This window comes from Mustelus asterias, chromosome 24 (genome assembly GCF_964213995.1).
Source record: "Mustelus asterias chromosome 24, sMusAst1.hap1.1, whole genome shotgun sequence".
In the NCBI taxonomy this organism is placed as follows: Eukaryota; Metazoa; Chordata; class Chondrichthyes; order Carcharhiniformes; family Triakidae; genus Mustelus; species Mustelus asterias.
In genome coordinates this window covers 38709080-38725268 of record NC_135824.1, presented here as the reverse complement: position 1 = coordinate 38725268, position 16189 = coordinate 38709080, and the positions used below count along the sequence as shown (strand labels likewise).

Sequence of the window (16189 nt, the reverse complement as noted above, 5' to 3'; positions counted from 1 at the left end):
TAGTGGGGTCAATGCATGGGGTGGGGTTGGGAGGTAGGCTTGGTTGCGATGCTCTGTTGGGGGTCAGTACAAATGTGATGGGCCGAATGGCCTCCTTCTGTACTGTACGGATTCTATGATTAGGTTTGTAAAGAAACAAGAAATCACATCCCAGGCATATCCTGTTACAGTGACTGTGAAAACTGTCAATCATTCCTCAATCAATGGAACATCTGCTAAGCAGAATCCACCAAAAGCTTTTGCAACAAAGCCAAGCATTCACAATGGCTACAGCCATGTCAAAAGCTGCTTAATATATTGCCAGAAACTGACAGAACAAAGAACAAAGAAAATTACAGCACAGGAACAGGCCCTTCGGCCCTCCAAGCCTGCACCGACCATGTTGCCTGACTTAACCAAAACCCCCTACCCTTCCGGGGACCATATCCCTCTATTCCCATCCTATTCATGTACTTGTCAAGACGCTGCTTAAAAGTCACTACTGCATCTGCTTTCACTACCTCCCCCGGCAATGAGTTTCAGGCACCCACTACTATCTGTGTAAAACATCTGCCTCGTACATCTCCTTTAAACCTTCCCCCTTGCACCTTAAACCTATGCCCCCTAATAATTGACTCTTCCACTCTGGGAAAAAGCTTCTGACTATCCACTCTGTCCATGCCCCTCATAATCTTGTAGACTTCTGTCAGGTCTCCCCTCAACCTCCGTCATTCCAGTGAGAACAAACCAAGTTTCGCCAACCTCTCCTCATAGCTAATGCCCTCCATACCAGGCAACATCCTGGTAAATCTTTTCTGTACCCTCTCCAAAGCCTCCATATCCATCTGGTAGTGTGGCGACCAGAATTGAACACTATATTCCAAGTGCAGTCTAACTAAGGTTCTATAAAGCTGCAACATGACTGCCAATTTTAAAACTCAATACCCCAGCCGATGAAGGCAAGCATGCCGTATGCCTTCTTGACTACCTTCTCCACCTGCATTGCCACTTTCAGTGACCTGTGTACCTGTGCACCCAGATCCCTTTGCCTGTCAATACTCTTAAGGGTTCTGCCATTTACTGTATATTTCCTATCTGTATTAGACCTTCCAAAATGCATTACCTCACATTTGTCTGGATTAAACTCCATCTGCCATCTCTTTGCTCAAGTCTCCAACTGATCTATATCCTGCTGTATCCGCTGATGGTCCTCATCGCTATCCGCAAATCCACCAACCTTTGTGTCATTCGCAAACTTACTAATCAATCCAGTTACATTTTCCTCCAAATCATTTATATATTACAAACAGCAAAGGTCCCTGCACTGATCCCTGCGGAACACCACTTGTCACAGCCCTCCATTCAGAAACGCACCCTTCCACGCTACCCTCTGTCTTCTTCGACCGAGCCAGTTTTCTATCCACCTTGCCAGCTCGTCTCTAATCCCATGCGACTTCACCTTCTGCACCAGTCTGCCATGAGGGACAAAGAACAAAGAACAATACAGCACAGGAACAGGCCCTTTGGCCCTCCAAGCCCATGCCGCTCCCTGGTCCAAACTAGACCATTCTTTTGTATCCCTCCATTCCCACTCCGTTCATGTGGCTACCTAGATAAGTCTTAAATGTTCCCAGTGTGTCTGCCTCCACCACCTTGCCCGGCAGCGCATTCCAGGCCCCCACCACCCTCTGTGTAAAATATGTCCTTCTGATATCTGTGTTAAACCTCCCCCCCCTTCACCTTGAACCTATGACCCCTCGTGAACGTCACCACCGACCTGGGGAAAAGCTTCCCACCGTTCACCCTATCTATGCCTTTCATAATTTTATACACCTCTATTAAGTCTCCCCTCATCCTCCGTCTTTCCAGGGAGAACAACCTCAGTTTACCCAATCTCTCCTCATAACTAAGCCCCTCCATACCAGACAACATCCTGGTAAACCTCCACTGCACTCTCTCCAAAGCCTCCACGTCCTTCTGGTAATGTGGCGACCAGAACTGGGCGCAGTATTCCAAATGCGGCCGAACCAACGTTCTATACAACTGCAACATCAGACCCCAACTTTTATATTCTATGCCCCGTCCTATAAAGGCAAGCATGCCATATGCCTTATTCACTACCTTCTCCACCTGTGACGTCAAAGAACAAAGAACAATACAGCACAGGAACTGGCCCTTCGGCCCTCCAAGCCCGTGCCGTTCCCTGGTCCAAACTAGACCATTCTTTTGTATCCCTCCATTCCCACTCCGTTCATATGGCTATCTAGATAAGTCTTAAACGTTCCCAGTGTGCCCGCCTCCACTACCTTGTCTGGCAGCGCATTCCAGGCCCCCACCACCCTCTGTGTAAAATATGTCCTTCTGATATCTGTGTTAAACCTCCCCCCCTTCACCTTGAACCTATGACCCCTCGTGAACGTCACCACCGACCTGGGGAAAAGCTTCCCACCGTTCACCCTATCTATGCCTTTCATAATTTTATACACCTCTATTAAGTCTCCCCTCATCCTCCGTCTTTCCAGGGAGAACAGCCCCAGTTTACCCAATCTCTCCTCATAACTAAGCCCCTCCATACCAGGCAACATCCTGGTAAACCTGCACTCTCTCCAAAGCCTCCACGTCCTTCTGGTAGTGTGGCGACCAGAACTGGGCGCAGTATTCCAAATGCGGCCGAACCAATGTTCTATACAACTGCAACATCAGACCCCAACTTTTATACTCTATGCCCCGTCCTATAAAGGCAAGCATGCCATGTGCCTTCTTCACCACCTTCTCCACCTGTGACGTCAGCTTCAAGGATCTGTGGACTTGCACACCCAGGTCCGTCTCCGTATCTACACCCTTTATGGTTCTGCCATTTATCGTATAGCTCCCCCCTCATTAGTTCTACCAAAATGCATCACTTTGCATTTATCTGGATTGAACTCCATCTGCCATTTCTTTGCCCAAATTTCCAGCCTATCTGTATCCTTCTGTAGCCTCTGACAATGTTCCTCACTATCTGCAAGTCCAGCCATTTTCGTGTCATCCGCAAACTTACTGATCACCCCAGTTACACCTTCTTCCAGATCGTTTATATAAATCACAAACAGCAGAGGTCCCAATACAGAGCCCTGTGGAACACCACTAGTCACCTTGTGACCTTGTCAAAGGTCTTACTGAAGTCCATGTAGACAACATCCACTGCCCTACCCTCCTCAATCATCTTCGTCACTTCCTCGAAAAACTCGATCACGTTCGTGAGACACGACCTCCCCTTCACAAAACCATGTTGCCTTTCACTAATACGTCCACTTATTTCCAAGTGGGAATAAAGCAAGTCTCGAAGAATCCTCTCCAATAATTTCCCTACCACTAATGTAAGGTTCACCGGCCTGTAATTACCTGGATTATCCTTGCTATCCTTCTTAAACAAAGGAACAACTTGCAGGAGACTCTGCCAGAATGAAGGGGGGCAATCGGGGGGTGGTGCCCCCTGGGCATGGGCACCCTGGCACTGCCCAAGGAGCAAAGTGTCCATGCCCAGGGGACACCTTGGCACTGCCCATTGGGCATCGAGCAATGCTAAGGGGGCAGGGCCTATTGTGAGTGGGGCCTAGGGGCGATTGGTGGGGATGGGGGGTCCCGCTGCCACTCTGCAGAGAGGGTCGGGCTGGGATGGAGGGAGGGCAGTGATTGGGGTGGGCTGGGGGCGGGGGTCTGCCTGGGTGAGAGGGGGTGGTGGGAATTGCCACTGCTGAGGGGTGGTGGGTGGGCTGTGCATCGGGGCGCTCCTGGCCCAGGAATTGTTGTGGGGGCTGCGATCGGGCCTTGGGGGGGGGGGGGGGGGGGGGGGCCTGGAGGGGCAGCACTGCGAGGGTCCCGGACTGGCCAGCAAACGGGGTGTCTGACAGATCGGGGTTCAGGTGAGAAGCTGAACTGACAAAACAGTCAGAATTTAGAACAGTTTTCCTGTCAGTTCAACACTTTGGGGAGAATCGCCCCCATGGTGTCAAGAAGTAGAAATAAAACAGATGTTTGAAATCCTACAAATGTTGCAGAGAAGACAGGCAGACATAAATGTTCAAAAGAACAGAATGGTGTTCAATTTCCATTTCAAAGCAAAGTGCCTGTCAGTGAAGGGGAGCAGGTGCAGAACATAAACAGCAAGAGCTGTCAGCTGATTTAAATCACAGCACAAAACATGACAGCATAGTCTGACATGATTTTTTACTTTTTCAAAGGAATATTTTGGAAGTTTTGGCAATTGGAAAAGGATTGTAATACAGGATGATAATCAGAACTGAGGGAGATCAATATTAGTAGAGAAATGGTGCTGGGAAAATTGATGGGATTGAAGGTAGATAAATCCCCAGGGCCTGAAAATCTACATCCCAGTAATAAAGGAAGTGGCTCTAGAAAGAATGGATGCATTGGTGGTCATCTTCCAGGATTCTATAAACTCTGGAACAGTCCCTGCAGATTGGAGGGTAGCGAATGTCACTCCAATATTCAAAAAGGGAGGTAGAGAGAAAACAGGGAATTATAGACCAGTAAGCCATAATCAGTAGTGGGGAAAATTCTCGAATCCATTATCAGGGACTTTATATTGGAGCATTTAGAAAACAGTGGCAGGATCAGACAGAGTCAGCATGGATTTATGAAGGGGAAATCATGCTTGACAAATCTGTTGGAATTCTTTGAAGCTGTAACTAGTAGAGTTGACAAGGGGGAGACAGTGGATGTGGTATATTTGGACTTCCAGAAAGTGTTTGACAAAGTCCCGCATAAGAGATTATTGTGCAAGATTAAAGTGCATAGGATTGGGGGAAGTGTATTGAGATGGATAAAATACTGGTTGGCGGAGAGGAAACAAAGAGTAGGAATTAATGGATCCTTTTCAAATTGGCGGGCAGTAACTAGTGGGGTGCCACCGGGATCGGTGCTGGGACCCCAGCTATTCACTATAAATATTAATGGTTTGGATGAGGGAACAAAATGTAACCTCTCAAAGTTTGCAGATGATACCAAGTTGGGTGGGAGGGTGAACTGTGATGAGGATGCAGAGGTCCTTCAGAATGATCTGGACAGATTGGATGAGTCGGCAAATCAATGGCAGATGCAGTATAATTTGGATAAATGTGAGGTTATTCACTTTGGAAGCAAAAACATAAAGGCAGATTACTACCTGAATGGCTGTAAATTGGGAGAGGGGAGTGTGCAGCGGGACCTGGATGTCCTTGTGCACCAGTCACTGAAGGTAAGCATGCAGGTGCAGCAGGCGGTAAAGAAGGCAAATGGTATGTTGGCCTTCATTGTGAGAGGTTTTGAGTACAGGAGCAGGGATGTGTTGTTGTGATTATACAGGGCCTTGGTGAGGCCACACCTAGAGTATTGTGTGCAGTTTTGGTCTTATTTGAGGAAGGATGTTCTTGTTCTCGAGGGAATGCAGCGAAGATTTACCAGGCTGATTCAGGGGATGACGGGATGTATGAGGAGAGATTGACTAGGTTAGGATTGTTTTCGCTGGAGTTCAGATGAATAAGGGGGGAATCTCATAGAGACTTATAAAATTCTAACAGGACTAGACAGGGTAGGTACAGGGAGGATGTTCCCAATGGTGGCCTATATTGCGAGGGGGATAGAATATAAAAGCAGGGATGTCTTGATGCACCTGTACAGGGCATTGGTGAGGCCGCAGCTGGAATACTGTGTGCAGTATTGGTCCCCTTATATGAGGAAGGATATATTGGCATTGGAGGGAGTGCAGAGAAGGTTCACCAGGTTGATACCGGAGATGAGGGGTTTGGATTATGAGGAGAGGCTGAGGAGATTGGGTTTGTACTCGTTGGAGTTTAGAAGGATGAGGGGGGATCTTATGGAGACTTATAAGATAATGCGGGGGCTGGATAGGGTGGAGGCGGAGAGATTCTTTCCACTTAGTAAGGAAGTTAAAACTAGAGGACACAGCCTCAAAATAAAGGGGGGTCGGTTTAAGACAGAGTTGAGGAGGAACTTCTTCTCCCAGAGGGTGGTGAATCTCTGGAATTCTCTGCCCACTGAGGTGGTGGAGGCTACCTCGCTGAATATGTTTAAAGCGCGGATGGATGGATTCCTGATCGGTAAGGGAATTAAGGGTTATGGGGATCAGGCGGGTAAGTGGTACTGATCCACGTCAGATCAGCCATGATCTTATTGAATGGCGGGGCAGGCTCGAGGGGCTAGATGGCCTACTCCTGCTCCTATTTCTTATGTTCTTATGGTGGGGGAATCCAGAGCCAGAGGTCACAGTCTGAGGATTCGGGGTAGACCATTTAGGACGGAGATGAGGAGATATTTCTTCATCAAAGAGTGGTGAGCCTGTGGAATTCATTACCACAGGAAATACTTGATGCCAAAACATTGAATGCATTCAAGAGGCGGCTGGATGTAGCACTTGCGGCGAATGGGATCAAAGGGAGAAATGGGAGAAAGCAGGATCAGGCTATTGAGTTGAACGATCAGCCATGATTGTGCTGAATGGCGGAGCAGGCTCGAAGGGCCAAATGGCCTCCTCCTGCTCCTATCTTCCATGTTTCTATACAATGCTTTCCATGTAAGGATCAGCTTTACAGGACAGATTCCTCCGTGAATGCATTAAAAACACATCTAGATTACAGCAGCTGATGGTGACACCTGAATGTGTCAAAATATTATACACTTACCTTTCAGAATGTTCCCGACTCCTCAGCAGATTTCCTCCAGTGATCACTAACTTGTCAAGTTTGCGTTGCGTTAGGGTTTACAAATCTCACACCAGCACATTATGTTCGGGAGGAAATAACAAATTTCCTTCGGTCCTCACAATGGGGACTCTGACCTCAGAAGAGGTATGTGTATCTTTTACACGCAGGGCTAGACTAGCCATATAATTACTATGGCTATCAGAGCAGGTCAGAGGCTGGGAATACTGCGGCAAATAACTCACCTCCTGACTCCCCAAAGCCTGTCCACCATCTACAAGGCACAAGTCAGCAGTGTCATGGAATACTCCCCGCTTGTCTGGATGAGTGCAGCTTCAACAACCCTCGAAGCTTGACACCATTCAGGTCAAGGCAGCCGCTTGATTGGCATCCCATTTGCAAACTTTCAATCCCTCTACCATTAATGAACAGTGACAGCAGTGTGTACCATCTACAAGATGCACTGCAGGAACTCCCCAAGGTTCCTTAGACAGCACCTTCCAAACCTACGACCACTTCCATCTAGAAGTGATGATGTGGAGTTACCGGCATTGGACTGGGGTAGGCACAGTAAGTAGTTATACAACACCAGGTTGGACTTTAATCTGGTGTTGTGAGACTACTTATTACTCCATCTAGAAGGACATGGGCAGCAGATAACTGGGAATACCACCACCTGGAGGTTCCCCTCCACATCACTCACCATCCTGACTTGGAAATATATTGCCGCTACTGGGTCAAAATCCTGGAATTCCCTCCCTAACAGCATTGTGGGTGTACCTACACCACATGGACTGCAGCGATTCAAAAAGGCAGCTCACCACCATCTTTCTGAGGGCAATTAGCGATGGGTAATAAATGCTGGCCTGACCTGCAATGCCCAAATCCCTCGAATGAATAGAAAACAATTTCTTTGAATTTGCATTGAATAGTGGGTGTGGGTGGGAGCTATTTTAACATCTCGACAATGAGTGGGATAGTGCCGGGGTGGTTAACAGTTCAAGGATCAATCCTCTAGCCTGTCACCATTTTCAGGATGGAGGATTGTGAGGCAATGCCGGAATCTTCTCTTGAGGTTTGACCTTATTATAATATTTAAATCAGCCTTCCACAGTGCAGTCAGAACCTGACTTCAATTTGTTGGTTCATAGAATCATAGAAACCCTACAGTGCAGAAAGAGGCCATTTGGCCCATCGAGTCTGCACCGACCACACTCCCACCCAGGCCCTATCCCCATATCCCTACATGTTACTCACTAAACCCTCTAACCTATGCATCCCGGGACTCTAAGGGGCAATTTAGCATGACCAATTAACCTAACCCACACATCTTTGGACTATAGACTATGTTCCCAGCACTGAGGTGGGAGCGGTCAGCTCCAGCAGCTTTGTGTTTTTATAGCACTGCCTGTGGGCCAGGAAGGGCCCAGACTCTTTCCGCATGGTCTCAAACCCACCAACCCCACCACCCCACACTGCTTTCAACCCCTTGGAATCTCCCAGACCCCATGCCCTCCTATTTCCTGGTCTGACCCTCTCCCACAATCCCACCTGTCCTTGTATCTCCTGGTTTGATGTCTTCTACTGCAGGCTTTACTAGCCGATTGCTGATCAATCTGCCACTCAGGCTAGGGTGGGAAACAGAGGAAAAGCATTTGCTAATGAGAACCTGCAAATTGCAGGAACTCCAAGTGAGTTTCCATTTATTTTACACCCTACTCCCAACCACCGCCCCCATCCCAAGCAACAGTTCCCACCTGGTAAACTTTGGGATTAAAGTGTCCCATCTGTTGGGCTGCCCATTAGAATGTTGTGATCTTTGAAAAGGATCAGTCTTGGTTATGTCTCTTTGGCAGCAAAACCAAAGTGAGAACTCCAGGATCTGTTTATGAGAGCAATCTGAGATAGGCCCAGGTAATAGAAACTTGACTGTTTAATATTTGTAACCTAGTATTCATGGAGAAAGTGATATTGTACAAATGCTGGAGCCAATCTGATAAGGTGCAGTGATAAGGAGGTGTCAATTTGTATTATCAACTGGCAGGATGGTTATCTGCTAGAAAATCTTCCAGTTTACACACGATATTTCCATTCACTCTCTGCTGCTTGGTCTATTTATAAGTTTTCAGAAGTTAAACCCGATGGAATTTTGATGAGAGACATTGGATATTGGCAATCTCTGCTTCGAATCACTTGCTGTAACTCACCAAGATTGGATTGAAAGCTCTGTGGCTTTTAAAGATCTGATTTCCCAGCTGAGGGCGATTATAGGGGGAAGAACATCTTGTCCTAAATTAAGTGTAGCCTGGGTGTGGTGTTTCTGGGTCGTCTTAACCCACTTGTCTGCAGCTAAACAGATTTTATGAAATGACTAACATCCTTTAATGCTGCACATTGTGCAAAGCTTCCATGGCGCTTTCTCTAGTTTCTCCATTCTGTCTGAGTTGCAGAGAATCGAGAGGGAGATGCTCATACTCTGAAGGACTAAAGCAAATGCAGAAATTATTTTGATTTTCTTTGTTCTTGTGTTGCAGACATTCCTGGCCAGACTAACATTTGATTTTATTCTTTAGTAGGATGTGGGTGTCACTGGCTGGGTTAGCATTTACTATCTATCCCTAATTGCCCTTTAAGGAGGTGGTAATGAGCCACCGCCTTGAACCACTGTGGTCCATGTCATGTATGTACACCCACAGTACTGTCAGGGAGGGAATTCTAGGATTTTGACCCAGTAACAGTGAAGGAATTGTGATATATTTCCAAGTCAGGATGGTGAGTGATTTTGAGGGGAACCTCCAGGTGGTAGTTTTCCCAGGATACTGAGGCAGAATGAGGGTGAGATTCCCAGAGAAAATGAGACAGAGATAAACCGAGAGACCATCGGAGGGGAAGAACGATAATGAGAGTGACAGAGAATGAGTGAGAGAGAGAGGCAATGAAAGAAAGTTTACAAGAAAGATTGCGATAGTGAAGAGAATGAGAAAGAGACACAAAAGTAATGAGTGAGAGATAGAGAGAGAGAGAGAGATAATGAGAAAGAGGGAGAGATTGAGAGTAAATGACTGAGACAGTGAAGATGAGCAAGAGAGACAAGTAGTGAATGAGAGTGACAGAGAACAAGAGGGGACAAGTAGTGAATGAGAGTGACAGAGAACAAGAGGGTGGCAACAAATAGACCCCAGCAAGGCAGGGGTTACAGTGGTCAAGAAGATGGCCAGGCACTGGGAATGCTTGCTGAAGGCAGAGTGTTGTCATTTCTGCCAAAGTAATTTATTGAGAAGCTGCATTATTTGCTGTCCTGTCCAGTGGGAAAGATTGATTTATGGCGATGTAACATTTCACCAAGTATTCAGCCACATTGTTACCACCTGTCTGTTTTTTGACGGAGTTTTCTGAAAAGTTCTAAAACATAAGGCGGCACAGTGGTTAGCACTGCTGCCTTTCAGCTCCAGGGACTCAGGTTCACTTCCAGCCTTGGGTGACTGTCTGTGTGGAGTTTGCGCATTCTCCCTGTGTTTGCGTGGGTTTCCTCCCACAGTCCAAAGATGTGCGGGTTAGGTGGATTGGCCATGCTAAATTGTCCCTTTAGTGTCTGAAAATGTTGGTTAGGGGGCTTTGTGGAGTAAATATGTAGGGTTGTGGGAATAGGGTAGGCCGTGGGCCTTAATAAGATGCTCTGTCAGAGAGTCGCGGTAGACTTGATGGGCCGAATGACCTCCTACACTGCAGGGATTCTATAATATAAATCAGACACTAAGGCTCCAGAATTTGACTCTGAGACACTGGTAGTTTTGGTACCTTGTGCTGTTTTGCCACCTCCCTACTCCAGACATTGACTCATCTCATTCCCGGAACATTTCTGCAGGAGTCCCTCAGGGTAGTGTCCTAGGCCCAACCATCTTCAGCTGCTTCATCAATGACCTTCCCTCCATCACAAGGTCAGAAGTGGGGATGTTCGCCGATGATTGCACAATGTTCAGCACCATTTGCGACTCCTCAGATACTGAAGCGGTCCATGTCCAAATGCAGCAAGACTTGGACAATATCCAGGCTTGGGCTGACAAGTGGCAACTAACATTTGTGCCACACAAGTGCCAGGCAATGACCATCTATCTCCAACAAGAGAGGATTTAACCATCACCCCTTGACATTCAATGGCATTACCATCACTGAATCCCCAGTTGGCCAAGGATCATGTGCTCACACGTCATTGGTTCTGGCCTGGTCATGTGATCATATGACCCACAAAAGATTGCCACTTAAAGGAGCAATCACACTCCTACCACAGCTACCACACTCCTTTCACCATCTCCAACCCCCCCCCCCGGCTACATCAACTCCTTCAGGTATACCTATGGCAAAACAAAAGAGAAGAATAGCTGCACACATGGTACACAAGCAACAAGATCACAGTCGGGACACCGGGTTGGTCTGTCCGGAGACTTCTGGACCCTGGCGTAACGTTGCAACTCTGTCAGGGGCCCCTCAACAGTGAAAGACACGGGATCCACAGAGGGAGCGGATGGATTAGCTGCCTCCAGTATACGTCGCCAGAGTTGCCTCAGAATGGCTCAAACATAAGAGTTGCAGTCTCGTCGGGAAATCTCAGTCCGTGTTTTCTCCTATGACTATGGCCTCCATGCCAGTGTCGACCTCCATTTTCAGGGGCGACTATTGACCACTTAAACAATTTCAGCAGGAGGCGTCTTGCTAAGCTGGAATTTATTGAAGATGTAAGTCTTGGAACTCTCTGCTTCCTCCACCAGCTTATTCACAAGAATTTTATTCATCAATTTTTTCAGGACCGTTCGGCATGACCTGCTTTGCTCTACACCTAGCTTGCAGGTGATCCTTCTTTCTGCATCTAAAATAGATAAAATTCTTGCAGCGACAAGTCTATTGGGAGTGGTCTCCCCCACACTGAAAGCCTGCCTAGATCCCGCTGCTGAACAATTCTCTCTCTCTCCAGAGAATCCGCTGCGCCCTCACTCAGGCTGTTCCTAGCAGCAGCTGATTCCCATCACAACTGGTTCATCTCACTCCACACGCCTGGTGGCGCTCGCACATGCCTTGCTCAGTGCACTGGGTCACTTGGGCCATCTTGATTGCTTTTTCTTGGTTTCAGTAAGCAGTTTCTTTTTGATGTTGGGGTTGTTGACCCCACAAACCAAACGATCCCTCAACATGTCTCCTAATGAAGGCCCGAACTCTCTGCTCAATCAGCTGCCAAAGTCTGACTACCAAACCGGAGACCGTTTTCCCTGAATCCCGAACAGCAGAGTGGAATTTGTATCTCTGCATGATAATGGAAGTCATGACGTGGAGATGCCGGCGTTGGACTGGGGTGAACACAGTAAGAGTTTTAACAACACCAGGTTAAAGTTCAACAGGTTTATTTTGTAGCAAATGCCATTAGCTTTCGGAGCGCTGCTCCTTCGTCAGATGGAGTGGATATCTGCTCTCAAACAGGGCACAGAGACACAAAATCAAGTTACAGAATACTGATTAGAATGCGAATCTCTACAGCCAACCAGGTCTTAAAGATACAGACAATGTGCGTGGAGGGAGCACCAGATTGTAAATCTGTGCCGTAGACTGTGAGCAGAATCACCTCTGCTTCTCCTTGGTTGTTATTTTGTTTAATGCAGTCTCTCAACGCACTGCCCCAACTCTCCATCCCTGAATCAATTGGCATTATTTTCCCGAACAGCAGCAACTTTAAAATGGACCTGTACCATTTCTCCTTCATTCTCCTTCCTCTAACTGCAGTGCAGACTTTCAATGACTGATCTCGTTTGTCCTCATCGCCAGTGTGACAACCCGAGGTGACTCAGTGTGGTTGGCATAAAACAGGAAGGTTTATTCAACAAGAAGAAACTATTTACAACTGAAGGATTTGTAACACAGCTCTGCTCCCAACAACTTCCCAACTCGCTCTGCCCAATCCCAGCTATGGGGATATGCGCCGTCGCTCCCGGTTGGCCAAGATTCGTGCACTCATGCTCCATTGGTTCTGGCCTAGTCACATGGCCCATGCAGAATCGCCTCTTAAAAAGGCTACATCGCCACAGTGACAAATAAGGATTTAACTCCCAGGCTTTCCAAGAGTAATGAAATAAGTGATTGTGAATCAACTCCCCGTTTCCCATCATCCGAGCTTTTAGTTTCTTACATTTATTTTGATGAGGCCCAAGATTCTCAAGTCTCTAATATGTCAACAAAGCCTGTCATCAGAATAGTGTCGACATTTGGGCAGAAAGAATATTTCTATGCTGGTTTAAATCAAAAAAGATTTGGAGATGTGTACAGTATTTAATTTTGTGGTACGAAACTTTAAGACACAGACACAGAGACACACACAGACACAGACAACACACACACACACAACACACACACACACAACACACCACACACAGACACAACACACACAGACACACAACACACACAGACACACAACACACACACTGCATCCAATTTACTATAAAATTATTACAGAGATTTCACATTATTTTTCCACCAATGACACACTCGTCACAATTACTGTTGCTGCTGCCCACCTTTGGGCAATTTGAGGGTTTTCTGGTGGGCTTTTCAAAAACAAAATTAGAACCATGAATCTGCCTGAAGGTCAGAATCAGCAGCAACTGTCTGTGAAACTGACCGGAAAGACCAGCTTTCTGTTAGGCTGATGGTTCTGTTTTTTTTAAAGCCAGTCTTTCAGGTCCATAGCTTTGCTGCTCAGGCTGATGACAAGAAACTCCATTTGCAACACTCAGCCCGAGTCCTTCTAGCCCCCGGGCCCCGGTGTCTGTCACATCAGCACCCCCTCTCCTGGGACCCCGTGTCAAGTATTATTTGATGTTAAACTGCCCAGTGAAGTTTAAATCTGCCTCATCCAACATTCACACATGAAAGAAAGCACAAAAATGCAATGTTGTCGCATCTCTCACATCGTAAGGAAGTGCCAGAGAATTTTACAACCAATGAAATACTTTTTGAAGTGTTGTCACTGGGGTAATGTGGAAAACACAGCAACCAATTTGTACACAGCAAGCTCCCACAGTCTTTTTGAGGGTCGGTTGGTGCTCAGTTTCCTTCACTACTGCACTGACCCATTCACCTGCATTACATCCTCAAGGGTCTGCAGTGGAAGCTTGAATTCAGGTCTTTCTGAATCTGAGGTGAAAGCGCTGCCACATGTAGCTCAGACTGAATTACTTCCCAGCTATGGACAGGTACAGTCACTCGACAGTAATGAGGAAGTTTTATTTATTTGGCTGATATTTTCCAAACGTAACGTGACAGATTGTCCACTGCTGTCCACTGTGTTCAATCAGCGATCAACCCTGGGCCTTTCTGGTCAATGTCAGCCAGTGGCTTTGACCACAAGGTGGAGCTCCAACACTGGTGTTTGGTTCAAACGTACATTATTGAAATGTTTCAGCCTAAAGCCACAAGGCTGGAGTCTGCGCAGGATGTTGGTCTATCTGAGTCTGACTCCATCTACTTCTATCCTTTGAATGTTACTTTTACAAGTCACTACATTCAACAGAGCTGCGTTATTATAGACACTCCTGAATCATCCCAACTGTTTCACTGAGCTTCATTTAGATTTTGAGCAGCAGTCTGTCATTATAGAATGAGATTTTGTTATAATTATTGAATCTTTTTGAAGGCCAGAGTGGCAATAATGACACTTTTAGATAAATTGTTGATGTTAAAACATGGTCAGTTCCAAAAGTCTCTCTCTCAGCCATTGTACTAGACTCCCACTGTATAGATTCCTGTTGTACTAGACTCTGGTTGGGCTGGACTCTGGTTGGGCTGGACGCTGGTTGGGCTGGACACTGGTTAGGCTGGACTCTGGTTGGGCTGGACACTGGTTGGGCTGGACACTGGTTGGGCTGGACTCTGGTTGGGCTGGACTCTGGTTGGGCTGGACACTGGTTGGGCTGGACTCTGGTTGGGCTGGACATTGGTTGGGCTGGACACTGGTTAGGCTGGACTCTGGTTGGGTTGGACACTGGTTGGGCTGGACACTGGTTAGGCTGGACTCTGGTTGGGCTGAACTCTGGTTGGGCTGGACACTGGTTGGGCTGGACTCTGTTTGGGCTGGACTCTGATTGGGCTGGACACTGGTTGGGCTGGACTCTGGTTGGGCTGGACTCTGGTTGGGCTGGACTCTGGTTGGGCTGGACTCTGGTTGGGCTGGACTCTGGTTGGGCTGGACTCTGGTTGGGCTCTAATCCCACCCTTTTTTATGGGAACAAATGTGTTCTGAATCCTCCCTTTCTCCTTGAATACATCCAGCTGCTTTTTAAAAATTCTGGAACTCTATACATTTAACACTGAATTTATCCAGATTAATATTCAGGTGGTTGAAATCCCCAAATTTTACAGCACTTTAATGTTTCCATATTTTTCCAAACGTTAAAAGCAGGATTTAAGAAACAGCCAACGAACACCAAACCATCCAGATCCCTCTTCGATTGCTGAATCAACAACCAAGCAAATACTGGAATAGCCCCAGCCGAATTGCCCATGGTTTAAAGTTTTAAAGCCCCGCGCCCCTCGCCACCCCCCTCTTGCTGTCCCGTGCCCCCCCCCCCCCCTCCTCGCTGCCCTGTGCCCCTTGCCGCCCAGCCCTCATCTGGTTCACTAATGGCCTTCAGGGAAGGAAATCTGCCGGCCTTACCCGTTCTGGCCTACATGTGAGTCCAGACCCAATTTGGTTGACTCTTAAATACCCCCAAAGATGGGAAATAAATGCTGGATCAGTTCTTCTCTCACCAGCACTGTTACTCACAGAACCCTGTTGAGGTGCAGCCATCCAGTTTGTAGAGATCCCACCTCCGCCCGAATCGCACCATAGGAATCTGTACCACTCCCTCCTGCATCATCTCCCCAGTCACACATTCAGCTTCTCCTTCCTCCCATGTACACTCAGGATAAGCAGAGATTTCAGTCCCACTGTTTCATTTCTTTCCCCACTCCCTGATTTTGACCCTGGCACCAGAGGGGTTACGTACCATCCTGGGTCACGTCTCTGGCTGCAGAAACACCTGTTGCCTTGCTATTGAAAGTGCCACCACTACTGCTTCCTGATGGCCACCTTCCTGCCCACCTGGAGCAGCCACCATGCCAGGGATTTGGCTATTAATATTGATTATATTGATGTGCTTATCGAAAAGCTCCTTAAACGCCCCGATCGTATTTGCCTGCGTCACCAACCCTGGCAGCGCGGTCCAGATACTACTACTCTGTGTAAAAAAGCACTTGACCCTCACATCTCCTTTGAACTTTCCTCCCCTCACCTTAAGTACATACCCCCTAATATTAGACATTTCCACTCTGAGAAAAAGATTCTGACTGTCAACCCTATCTATGCCTCTCATCATTTTAAAGACTTCTATCAGGTTTCCCCTCAGCCTCCACCGCTCCAGAGAAAATAACTCTCCTTATAGTTCAGACCCTCTAATCCAGGCAGCATCCTGGTAAACCTCTTCTGC

The 16189-nt window shown here is 47.2% G+C and overlaps 1 protein-coding gene across 2 annotated transcripts in view; it reads left to right on the top strand.

Moving 5' to 3' along the window:
• Positions 1 to 16189, top strand: part of cers3a (ceramide synthase 3a) — a 106602-nt gene that overhangs the window by 84966 nt on the left and 5447 nt on the right. The gene's annotated exons all lie outside the window — the stretch shown is intronic.